Genomic DNA, 13,365 nt, shown 5'->3' with positions numbered 1-13,365 from the left:
CTGACACCGTTCTTTTACCTTTTAAATGTATATGGTGAGCGTCTGCATAGCCTATGTCCTTCTGCTGCAACTGCCCTTTCCAACGCTGTATTGGGTGTTGTGATTGGTGCTGTGGTTCCTGAGATTACCCGCCTCAAAGGTTTGGGCTCTCTCTTTATTATATTAGTATAGATAAAGCATGATTGGTTCCACACCTTTTTGACGTCAATGCGGAGGTGCTAGATTCGGGTGAACTGCCTAATACCAAGATAGTAACACTGCTTCTTAAACTGGGCAAGCCGCCTGATGGGTGTGCACCCTATAGACCGCTATCTTTATTGTTCCTAGATTGCAAAATATTAGCAAAGGTCCTTGCAACACAGATATCAATCATATTTGGTCACATAGTCTCTCTCCTTTCCAATCAGGCTTTATTCCAGGCTTTTCCACAACAGTAAATATACGTACGCTGTTCGCCATCATAAACCAAATATCTCCCACTCTTCCTGCTGCTTCGATACTACTTGATGCTGAAAAAGCTCTTGATTTTTTGGAGGTGGACTTTCTCCTGGCAGCGCTGCCTAAACTTGGTTTTCCACAGAATTTTCGTTCCTTAGTCCGTTTATTATATACAAATCCTGTTGTACAGCTTCGAGTTAATGGGGTATTAACGGCCAAATTTTCACTATCGTGCGGTACCAGGCAGGGATGCCTGCTGTCGCCCCTATTGTTCATTATCGTGATGGACCATTTGGTGCGACATCTCCAGGAATGCCACCTTCAGCGAGGGATTGGGTTCCACCAGGGCCCACTTCTGGCTTCTTTATATGCGGACGACATCCTTTTATTTGTTTGGGGACCCACCACAAATCTCTCCCCGATTATACGTGAGGTCGTTCATTTTGGTGTCTTTTCGGGGCTGGTCATAAACTGGTCCAAATCTGAAGTCTTTCCTTTAATGAGATCACCCTCCCCTTTGCATTGGACTTTCCTTTACGCTGATGTGTACGCTGATGTGATGACCCTCCCAGATATCTTGGTGTAGTCTTACACCGCACAGCTTCGGAGGTCATCCATCTAAATTACGGCCCGGCCATCGATCGTCTGGCAGGACAGATAGACCGTTGGATAGCACTCCCATTATCTGTTGCTGGTCATATTGCGATCATTAAAATGGTGGTATTGTCCTGTTTTTTGTATTTGTTCTTGAACATCCCAATCCCACTCACAGTAACTTTCCTCATTACCCTCCGTGGCATGTTGATGCGGCTGGTTTGGGCGGAGGGACGAGCACGGATTAAATGGCAGACACTCCACCATTTGAGCGGGATGGGTTCAGAGCTCCAGATTTTTATTAAAATTATTTAGTGGCACAGACGCACTATGCAAATTTTGGTATCACCCAGATGCACAATTGTAGTTTCTTAAACCAGAGTTCACCCAGGCTTGCCCTCATCCTCTCTCCACTATTCTCCCTCTTGGGCTTACTAGGACTCCTACTGAAATCCATACCTTGCAAACCACAAGCTAGGCTTGGGGATGTCTTCATAAATATTTAGGGGCCGAGCGTTTATATTCTCCACATTTGCCTCTTCTGGACAATCCGTGGCTGCCTCCCACTACCGAGGCATTTACGCAACAGGCGCTCACTCGTTGCCTCCTCCACACGGTGGGCGATATGTTTGAAAACGGGCTAATGTACTCCATAGTGGATTTAACCAAGGACCGGGATTTGACTGCATTGGATCGTTTCCTGATACACAGAACGTGCACCTTGTTTGCTGCAGCATTGCGTCCCCTGGCAGCGGAGTTCCCTGAATTCAAGCCCCTCACCACAGTAATTACAACACCCGACAGTACACACCTAGTCTCCAGACTGTACCATCTTGCACAGACACTCTGACCGGCGGTAGGCGGGGGGTGCGGGCGGCTTGGGAAAGAGACCTGGCACTTCCTTTGACAGATAAAATGTGGACCTCTTGCTGCGAGCAGACCCGATCAAATAATTATAAACAAAAGCTTTTGCATTTGAAGTATTTACATAGATTGTACGCTACCCCTATGTTGGTTGCCAAGATGAATAGCGCTAAGCCACATATTTGCCAGAGGTGTGGGATGGAGCATAATGATTTTATCCATTTAGCGTGGAATTGCCCTGCTGTCTTGGCTTTCTGGGAAGCGTTTTTTGAACATCTTGGTCTTATGGTCGAGACCTAACTTACGCCTTCATCCTTACTGGCGCTGCAGGGGTATGTTCTCCCTCTGCGGGTTGGCATTAGGAGCTTTACCGCAAATGCATTAGTGTTGGCCAAGAGGCAGGTCTCTTTGCATTGGGGTGGAGTTTCACTGCCATTGGTGAAAGCCTGGCTGAAGGATTTGATGTATTGTGATACTACCACAGATGTTTATGCATCCTTGCTACCCCCTACCTCCCGGCCTAAAAATGTCTGGCAGCTGCTTCCCTCCTACTCGTTGCTCCATCCTGAACTCACTGACTGATGTGTCTCCCACTATTCAAACAATTGCAATGATGGTTGGCCAGTTGTGATGAACTGAGTTACTAAGATCTGCCATTATATGTATCTGCACTGCGATGACTATTGGTTATTTTGTTTTCTTTTTTAAAAATTATTTCATGCCATGTTTATCAGCGTTATATGTAATGCTCTTTTATATGTCAATTTGTGGACGTATAGTTAGTACTGTGCACATTATGGCTTTTGTTCTTCTTCTTTGAACATTTTCAATAAAAACAAATTACAAAAAAAATGTAAGCCCTAGCATATACTCGGATTCATTGGCCAGTTCCTTAATTTGAAAGAAAGCCTAAACCTGTCCTGTGATGTGTAGGGGCGGAACAAGTATACTGTCCTTGACAGACTCTGGGCAGCTGTCTCTGTCAAGAGTTTAGCACATAGAGCAGTGGTGGCAGTTTGCCATGTTTTGCGAATTCATTGTTGTGGTCAGTCATTTCTCTGTGTGTACTGGCCCATTCATGTAAAGTGCGGCTTCTATGCATGTCACAAACTCCTAGAACTAACAGCGGAGTATAAATTGTGTGAATTTGTGTAGTCTGCATGATACATGCATGGTGTATGTAAGTGAACCAGAGTAATGAAGGCCTGTGGGATACATTTTGAATATTCCTAGCCTCGCCTTTCCACCATTTGGAGTTGCGGTTGCTTTTCTAGACAGTGCACGTGTATTGATGATATTCCTTAGGCTGAAGGGTAGAAGACTAGGTTCTTTAGAAATTCAATTAGGTCTTTTGCTGAGCCAGGGACTGATGATTAGTCTTGCTGTAGCACTTCTCTTTGGTGGTTGGCGTCTAGTGAGAGGAAGTGGGCTGTTTCCGGGTTCTGCAAACATTCATTATTTTTTTTTGTATTGTCCTCACAATTTCTTGTGTGTATGAATCCCATTTTGTTTTGCTCTATCAAAAATGTATGATAAGTAATGAAACTCATCTGTAAGAGCTGCACAGTGGATGGTCTTTCCTTTTTTTTAAAGTTACAGAGTTGGTTTCCACAAAAAAATTAAACTGCCTAGTCAACATGGGGGCTAAAACAGTGCCGTAAGTTGGATAAAATGGTTCAATAAACCCACCCGATTCTGGAGAGTTCCCAAATTTGAAGTTGGCTATTGATGTCGTCTTCTACTGCCTTCGGAAAGTGTAGTCATTTAGTCTGTTCAGGTTTCTGCTTCGGCAGTTGGGTGTTCTCTAGCTATAGCGTCATGCGGGAGGGAGACGTGATCTGCTGCGTGAGACTCCACCTGTAGTTTGTTCAGTCTAATGGAGTGTCGAGCCACCTGTTCTCTTACTACTGCTTTCAGGGCTTCCCAGGCAATAGTAATACCCCCACCCCCATCCTTCTTATTTTCATTTAAATAGGCCCTCACTGCTTTATCCAAATGTGTACATAATGTTGAATCCTTAAACAGGCTGTCATTCTTCTTGGTACCTATCTAACATGGTTGGTTGTGGTCTTCTGTGTTTTATACATTGTTCTCTCTGATCATGCCAGTTACAATCTGGGCTATTCCTGTATGTTTTACTCTTGGACGAAGCGAGGATCTTACTGGAAATTAATCTAGACTGGCATATATTATGTGTAATGCATACTATAAAGAATAGTTTTGGTAATCGGGGTGTTATGAATGCCATGCATCTGTTAAGCCCATATCATTTGATCACTGCCCCAGGGTCCATAGAACCAGTGAACCAAAACTTCGAGAAAGTTATAGTTCCTTGGGGCTTTATGTGGTTGTCAGAGTGCTAGGAGTAGGAGATTGCTGCTTTTTTTCTGGAGTGTAGAGAAGTTCCACAGAAAAGTGGTTACATCATGTCCCTGGCGGCCATGTTCCCACAACATATTTTAAATTAAGTTATTTTTACATATCCTAAGCGCTGAAGCTTTTAGATTAATACTTATACTCTGATGATAGGGTCATTATAGATGCCTACTCTGATCAGTCTGTGCCGTCTCTAGCCGTCACTGCTTCTGATGGGCCCACACATAATCCCCCGAGAGTTTTCAGTCTTGATGATATCTTGTCAGCAATACAGAAACTAAAAACAGGTAAAGCCCCGGGACCCGACCTGATACCTGGGGACTTGTATAAGTCTGAACCTGCAATATGGGCACCATACATTAACCTCTTATCTAACTGTATTTTACCTGGTGGTTATGTTCCTGAAACTTGGAGGGGGGCTGAGGTAATAACATCTTTAAAAAGGGTAACCCTGCTATCCCCTCTAATTATAGACCCATCAGTTTGATTGACAGCCTACAGAAGGTCTTTGTTAGACAAGTTTTAGATAAGCTCCAGAACTGGATGGTGATCCAGCGGCCTATAGAAAATATATCATAAACATCACTACCCAACTTCATAACCTATAACAAAATTCTACACTAAATTATGGACCCATTTATAAACATGATATATTTGGACCTACTGAATCTGGTGGTCAGATTAAATCTATATACACCCTATTTACAAACTATATACAATTTTGTACATCTGCGGAAAGAATGTTGTCATTATAACAAATCCTTACTATTTAAACGACCACCATTGGCGACGTGATCTAGCTAATAGTAACCTACACTTCTGAATAATCAAGACCAGCTTGTTTGTCAAAAGTAAGATTTTATTTACTAAATTATGGTATTTCAAATTGTAGTTTTATAAATGCAATTTTATTAGCATTAAGGTAAGCATGTTTGAAAAGCTTCATGAGAAAAATACAGTTTAAGTAAAAGAATCAAAGTTTAAGTAAGTATTTAAAAGTTTAGCATTTCTAAAACCTAAGTCCCTAGCTAAGCTAAATAAATGGAAAATAAAGTAAAGTTCTTTGAGAGTTCTTACGTGCTCCACGCAAAGTCCGACAGCACTTCACCCTCATCGGAAAGTCAGAAAGCAGCAGCCAGCCCATCCCTAAGGGCATGACTTTTTATACCTTTCTATGCTAGCTAATCTAAACGAAGGAAAGTTTTCATAAATCCACGATGTCCCATTGGTTGAGAGTGACAAGTGACATGTCACCCACATTTCAAAACTTCCATTAAGTCACATTTCTTAAGGACCATTGTCTTTTCCGAATGCAACCAGGAGCTTCCTAGGTTTGCAACATTTGTAAATTAATGTTCTCGCAGCGTTCATTTCACTTCCGCGAGTGCCAAGTTAGAGCTGACAAAATTGTCCTTTATCACTGGTTTCCGACCTTGGCCACGTCCGACAGAATGATGACAGCATGTCAGATTTGCTTAGTGAATGCAGCTTTGACGAACACTTTTTCAGAATGGGCATCTCGTGACTTTTGCAGAAGTAAAATTCAGCTTTAGCAACTCGAGCAAACTAGGCCCAAAAGCAGGCAATTTATGCTTTCTAGTAATAAACAAACACAAGAAAAGTATTAATGTAAGAAATAATGTTGATTATGTATCCACCCTAGGTTTACTAATTGATTAACCTTCCCGATTAGTCTAATGTTACCTAGCAAATGCAAACAAATAAAGCAGCGTTTATATCTGCCAGTCTTCATGAATCCATGAAACTTATGTGCACCTAGAATAGTAGAAATGACATCACATAGACAAGGAAAAGCAAAATAAGCACATGCTTCTTTTAGGTTTGCTGCAGTTAGTAATGACAAAAAACGAAAACAACAAATTATTTTATTATTTTGCACGAACAAAAAGATGCAACACTTATGCACGTTTATGAGCACACATGTTAGTCCCCCCATGTGTAAAGTTTAATCTAGATTGAATTAGCACGATACATTACAAATCATTAATTTTATTATTCATGTTATGGAAATGTGACTTCGCGAGTTTAAACAAAATTCTGTTTTCTATCTCGCTCCATCAACTCCCTCATCTGGTGATTAACAAATCACCACACCACCACCCAAAATTTGGTAATTTAAACTTCCGAGAAAGTGATTCAAATTCATTTGTGTCATTAATCCTAAAAACCTGTGTCTGTATAATCCTCGGAATTTGCATAACGTTCTCTGTGTAACTCCTGTAACTCAATTTCCCTTTCTTCTTCTTTTCTAAGTTTATAGATCCTTCTCTTTTCTTTCAACTGCTTCTTTCTTTTATGCAACAAACAACCTATTTTGGTCAAAATAAAAATGAATACTATTATAATCAAAGGTGCCAAAATCTTGCCAAGAATTGAACTTCCAATGTCATGAAACCAATTTCTAATTGCTTGGAATCTTTTTGAAAGTTTTTCTGTGAAATCATCTTCTTCTAAAGGAATTATCTCTGAATGCATCTGTGTAATGTTCTTAATGTACATCTCAATATTCTTACTTTCATCAGGTATATATGTGCAACAATGTTGTACATGTAAAATGCCACAGACTCCTCCCTCTTTTGCTAGGAGTATGTCTAAAGCATGGCGATCTTGAATCACCATGGATCTGATTGCAACTACTTCAACATTCACTAATTGGAATCCATCAGCTGTGTCTGTTGACAATCTATCAACAATTGTGGATAATTTCCTGATTCTCCCTGCATTTAGGGTTATACCAACAAAAGGTATCACTGCTTGAAAAATATCCCCCAGAACTTCTGTAAAAGTTTCTCTTTTGACTCTATTTACATAATTATGAATTTTAAACAATCCTTCTGAATCTCTGTCAACATGAAACACTTTAGGAAAAACAATTCCCACATAACAAGTTCCATACCAGTGGTCTGGAAGGTTGTAGTAGGCCTTGTCACCACAAACAAAATAAATCCCAGGAAAGATTGGATCCTTTCCACCTTTAAATCCCCAACCTCCCAAAATCTGATAAGTATCTTCACAGTTACTTGCACCTACAAAATAATTATCAAAAAGTGTATTATCTCTTCTAATGCAAAGCTTTCCACTAACTGGTTTGTCTATGTGAATTGCAACATTTTCAAGCATTTTGCCATTTAATTTCTCATCCTCTTTCTGCCAGAATTTTGACTTAGTCTGCTTGACTAATTCATTCCTTTTGTAAATTGCTCTCCTCTCTTCAACCATATTCAAAAATTTCTTTCCCTCAGCACTTAATTTGCAGGTTAGATTATTCTTGTAAGCATACTCATACGTGAGTTCATTAGTAACAAGGAAAAATTCCCTCATTTGTTTAGCTTTCTTATGCTTATTTAAAGCATTCTCAATCTTTACATTTGCAAAAATCTCGTCAAAATCTGAATAATAATATTCTAAGCGTCCAGTTTGATAAAATAAGCTAGTTAACACACTACATGTTACACCATATGTAAGAGGAAGCATATTGTATGTTACTCCCTCAGAAACAGAAGCAGGTAACTTGACGCAGACGTAGCAGTCTTTTGCATCCATTACCTTGACATATTCACTTAAAAGCTTTGTGAATGTATTGCTTGAAAAATCACTAATAGATTTATCTTGATGAATGTTAGGCTGATGATCAATAACTTTTGCAGATGCACTATGTTTAGTTTGACTAACCAAAGCTTTGCTTGTCATGTTAACTTTGTGTAATTCTCTGTTCATCTCCAAAGGGATAATCACAGCTAAAACTAACCAGAGCAGAATCAAAATGAGCAGACACACCAGAGTCATCTTACAGCATCTCTCAAAAACAGAACACTTTGAAGTGCTCTCCTTAACATAAGGCATTTTTGGTTAGTTTTGCCTCAAAAAATAAAACAAAATTTTAAAATTTAAAATTATATTTACACCCCCCTTTTAAAATGTTTTTTTTTTTTTTTTTTTTTTTTTTAAAACCCTAAACAAGATTTCTTCGACCTTATGTCATACATAAGTTTTCTTCAACTAAACAGTTTTTCTTCGACCTTGTGTCAACTAACAAAGTTTCTTCAGCCTTTTGCCAAATTAAAATTTCTGTACTTCAATCATTGTCACTAATTTCCTCGATTTCGTTTTCTTCTTCACTACTACCATAAATATCAATAACAGGTGGAATTACTAAATAAGTCCACTCAGGAGACTTGTATTTCTGGTTTGGTCTTACTATTCTTTTTCCTTTTCTCGACACCACTTCAATTTTCCTTCCAACTCCAACTTCTTTTCCAGGACTCTTTTGACTACTGATTTCTTCAACTTGCTCTTTAGGTTTCTTGATCAACCTGACTCTCAATCTTCCACCAGGCCAGTAGTCTGCTTTTCTCACGTATTTCTTCTTTGGTTCAGAAGCATTTGATTCTGACTTCCAAGTCCTTTTCTTTCTGTTTTCACTTTCACCATCCACGTCACTTTCTTCAGTTTCGTAGTCTGAAATTTCAATTGACTCAGGAACTTCTCTATTCGGCAGTTTTACTCCTTCAGGAACACCACTTCGTTTTCCAACACTGGTACTTGGTAATTCGTCTTCTTCCTCTTCTTCAATTACCTCCAACTTCCCAGATTTTGGATTTCTGTTCCTTACTCCAGAGCTTGTTTTCTGCTTTTCGATACTCTCCTGGTCTGAAACTTCTTTTTGTTCTGCTTCTCTGTCTTCAACGGAAACAACCGAATCCTCAGTTATCTTTCCTTTTAACAGATTCTCTTCACCTTCAGAATCTATTTCAATAATTTCCAAGTCTTTTCTTGTCAAATTACCATTCACGGGCACATGTTCCAGATGTCGACTTCCCTGTCGATCTTCAGAATCTGGATTTATTTCACCTTCTGCTTCAGAATCAGAATCATCTGTTGTATCACTTTCAACATCAGAACTCTCAGGAGTTGGTACTGGAATAGTATGACTAGGATGAATCCAACGTTTCAATCCTTTGCATTTTACAGCATTAGTAGTGATCAAAATTATTTGCCTAGGTTTCTGCCATCTAGGAGCCAGACAATTTCTTCTCCGATGTACTTTTGTTCTGACCCAATCACCAGGTCTCAGATCATGTGTCAAAACCTTTTCATTTGTTTGTGCTTCAGTTCCAACCTGATTAGACACAGAAGTCACTATATCAGATAACCTTTTACAGTAATCCAAAATAGCACTGTCATTTATGCTCAACAGTTTACCTACAGGTACAAAAGCTTGCCTCATAACTCTTCCCATTAAAATTTCATGAGGACTCAAACCTGTCTTTTTATCTGGTGTACTTCTTAATGACATCAAAACAAGTTGAAGAGCATCTGTCCACTTTACACCTGTTTCAAGACACATTTTTCCAATTCTGTTTTTAATTGTTCCATTAATCTGTTCAACTACCCCAGATGCCTCTGGTCTGTATGCACAGTGTATCTTCTGCTCGATGCTCAAAGCTTCACAAATTAACTTCATCAATTTGTTATCAAAATGGCTTCCTCCATCACTCTCAATAGTGACTGGAAAACCGTACCTTGGGATAATTTCTCTGAGCAACAGTTTTTCTACTGTAATTGAATCACAATGTCGTGTAGGAAATGCTTCTACCCATCTAGAAAATAAACAAACAATCACAAGAACATATTTTAAGCAATTGTGTAAGGGCATTTCAATGAAATCCATCTGTAACCTGGTAAAGGGACCACCCTCTCGACCAATTATTCCTGTCCCCACCACTGATTTTCTGTTTGGATTCATTTGTTGGCATGATAAACACCTTTGACAAAAAGATTCTGCAATTGTTCTGAATTTAGTATTGAACCAAGTTTCTCGGAAAAGTCTAATCATAGAATCTCTTCCAAGATGCGCTGGACCATGATATAATCTGGCCATATCAGCAATCAAGCAATTTGGTAAGACCACTCTGCCATCTTTGTAAACCCATACTCCATCTTCATCACGTGGTCTACAATCTGATCTTAACCACAGATCTTTCTCCTCATCATCTGCTTCATTTTGTAAATCCCTAATCTCATGCCATGTTTCTACAACTGTTGTTAGCATTAATGAATTTGAATCAGTTTCTTTACTCCTTTCCCGATTGTATGCATAACTTTTCCTTGCACAGTATTTTGCTGTTTCATCTGCAAAGGCATTGCCTTTTGAGATATAATCCACTCCTTTAGTGTGCGCTGCACACTTGACAATTGCGATTTCTTTCGGCAATTGTATTGCTTCAATTAATCTCCTAATGAAAACTGCATTTTTAATCGGAGACCCTGCTGATGTCATATAGCCTCTTTGAGACCAGAGTTGTCCATAATCATGCACAACTCCATACCCATACTGACTATCAGTAATGATGGTAACTCTTATATCCTTTGATATTTCACAAGCACGAATCAAAGCAATCAATTCAGCCACTTGTGCTGAACGAACTCCTTCAAGACATGATGCTTCTTCAACATCTGCAACTGTACAGACTGAATATGAGGCTTTCAAGACACCTCCTTCAGATCTTAAACATGAGCCATCTACAAAGTAGACAAAATCCGATTCAGACAAAGGTCTATCTTTGATATCTTGTCTTGGTTTAGTGCAAAATTCCATAACATCTAAACACTCATGTTCTATTTCAATGTCATCAATGATTTCAGAATCAGGCAGTAATGTAGAAGGATTCAGATTCAAACATCTTGAAATCGAAACATTATCTGCTCCTAGTATGATTTTCTCATACTTTGTTAATCTGCTGCTAGTCAAATGCTGAGTTTTACCTCTTGTCAGCAATATTTCAACTGAATGAGGCACAAAAACTTTCACAGGAAATCCCATAATGATTCCCTCACTTTGTTCAAGACTGACACTTGTAGCTGCAACTGCTTTCAAGCAACCTGGTAATGCTTTTGCAATGGGATCAAGAACTGCAGAGAAGTATGCAATAGGTTTCTTTAGATTTCCATGTCTCTGAATTAACACAGATAATGCACATCCTTCTCTCTCACTGCAATACAATTCAAAATCTTTCTCATAATTTGGCATACCTAAAGCAGGAGCTTGGCATAAGCTCTTTTTCAGGTTCTCAAAAGATTCCATCTCAACTTCGTTGAGAATAATTGGATCTTTTATATCAGACTTTGTCAATCTCTGTAGTGGTTTTGCAATTACTGAAAATCCACTTATCCATTGTCGACAGTAACCAACCATTCCCAAGAACATTCTGACCTGTCTCTGTGTCCTTGGAGGTAGCATCGCTTGAATCATTTTTATTCTCTCAACTGTCACCTGCCTTTTTCCCTTTGCAATTCTGTGACCAAGATATTTTACTTCTTGCTTGCAAAACTGTAATTTTGCTGGAGACACTTTATGTCCCTCTTCTGCAAGGCGATTCAACAGTATTATTGTGTCTGTCACACAATTTTCTCTTGTCTTTGCAGCTATCAACAAGTCGTCAATATAGTGCACCAACGTAGACCTACCAGGTAAGTCTAGGTTTTCTAAAGATCTTTTTAACAATTCATTGAAGATTGAAGGACTCTCTGTATAGCCTTGAGGGATTCTACACCATCCGAGGGTCCTACCTTGGAATCTGAAAGCAAAGATTTCATGACTATCTGGATGTAAAGGAACCGTAAAGAATGCATTGCAAAGGTCAATGACAGTGTACCATTCAGCATCATGTGGAATCTGGTACAAAATTACTGCTGGATTTGGAACCACAGGACAACATGGAACGACAATTTGATTAACCTTTCTCAAATCTTGTACGATTCTAAATGTTCCATTTGACTTTTTAACTCCCATAATTGGTGAATTACAAGGACTACTCTCCATTTCTTTTAATACACCTTGTTTGATGAATTTTTCAATTATAGGCATAACACCTTCAATTGTTTCTGCTTTCATTTTATACTGTGGAATGTTAGGAAATTCTATTCCCTGTTTCAATGTAATTTTTACTGGATCTACATTTTTCATCAGACCCATCTCATTCCCAGTAAAATCCCATATTTCAGATTTCACTGTTTCTTTGAGCTCTTCAGGCAAATCTTTCTTTTCCAATGCAGGAAACAATTTTGTTTCTTCTGCTTCCATCATCATCATTGTCATCCTGTACAAACCATCTTCCTCCATTGTTTGTAACTCAACCCCATCAGGAGAACAATATATTCTGCAATTCATTTTACACAGAATGTCTCTACCTAATAAATTTACTGGACTACTATTACAAACCACAAATCTGTGTTTGTCTCTGTAATTTCCAATTTCAACTGGAACTGGATCAGTTAAGTCAGTTTTAATTTGCTGATTACTTACTCCAACAACTTGGATGGTATCCCCAGAGAGAGGTAGGTTTTCAATTTCCACTGATCTAACAGTAGAACGGGTAGCACCAGTATCCACTAGAAAAGTAATGTCTACATCATTAACTTTCCCGTTTACAAATGGACCAGACTGGTCAACCTCAAGAGTGGCTCCAACGACACACTCTTCCTCCTCTCCCGGGCACCGTCAGCAATAATCATCAGAATCACTGTCTTGGCTTTCTGTTAACAAAAATTGTTGTGAAGCATTTTGCATTTGCACTCTTTGCTGCTTTTGCTGTTTTTGCGGTTTTATTACCTGTTCATTTCCCTGAAATCCCACGTTTGGATTATATTTTTGAACTCCCCCACAATTCGGAAAAGGTGGTTGTGGCACTTGATCCTGACGATTATTCACCTGTTGCTGCAACTGTCGCTGAATGTTTAATTCGTTTAACCCCTGTTGCATCTGTAGCTGTTGCTGCAGGTCAACACCATTCTGCATCTGTGGATTCAATAAGGGATTCTTTAAATTTTTAGGAGGTTTAGGACACTCGTCTCTCCAATGTCCAAATTCGCCACAATTAAAACAAGGAAATCTTTGTTTCATCTCCTCGATTTTTGGACTAAATTTTCTCGGAAAAATATTACCTTTAAGTTTTCCTTGTAACTGGTTTGTATTTCCAGTTTGAACAAAATTTGTGTTCTTATTACCCATGCTGGCAATTTGTTGCTCAGCCACTTTTACCTGAGCCCACATAGCTTTCTCTTTGAGCTTCT

General features: G+C 39.1%; 1 protein-coding gene and 1 long non-coding RNA gene across 4 annotated transcripts in view; one reads left to right on the top strand and one right to left on the bottom strand.

Annotated features, from left to right (window-relative positions):
• Positions 1-13,365, top strand: part of PNPLA7 (patatin like domain 7, lysophospholipase) — a 1,524,034-nt gene that overhangs the window by 89,334 nt on the left and 1,421,335 nt on the right. Inside the window, exon 2 of one of the 3 annotated variants that reach the window (XM_078642108.1) lies at positions 11,719-11,763. The exons of the other annotated variants lie outside the window; for them this stretch is intronic. The gene's annotated coding sequence lies outside the window, so the exon portion shown is untranslated. The remainder of the gene's footprint in view (positions 1-11,718; positions 11,764-13,365) is intronic. 3 annotated transcript variants of the gene reach the window in all.
• The window catches only part of LOC144754390 (uncharacterized), a 103,374-nt gene that overhangs the window by 23,073 nt on the left and 66,936 nt on the right, over positions 1-13,365 (bottom strand). The gene's annotated exons all lie outside the window — the stretch shown is intronic.

This window comes from Lissotriton helveticus, chromosome 5_1, assembly GCF_964261635.1.
Source record: "Lissotriton helveticus chromosome 5_1, aLisHel1.1, whole genome shotgun sequence".
Taxonomy (NCBI): Eukaryota; Metazoa; Chordata; class Amphibia; order Caudata; family Salamandridae; genus Lissotriton; species Lissotriton helveticus.
The sequence above is the reverse complement of the archived record's forward strand: the minus strand, read 5'-3'. Positions and strand labels throughout refer to the sequence as shown.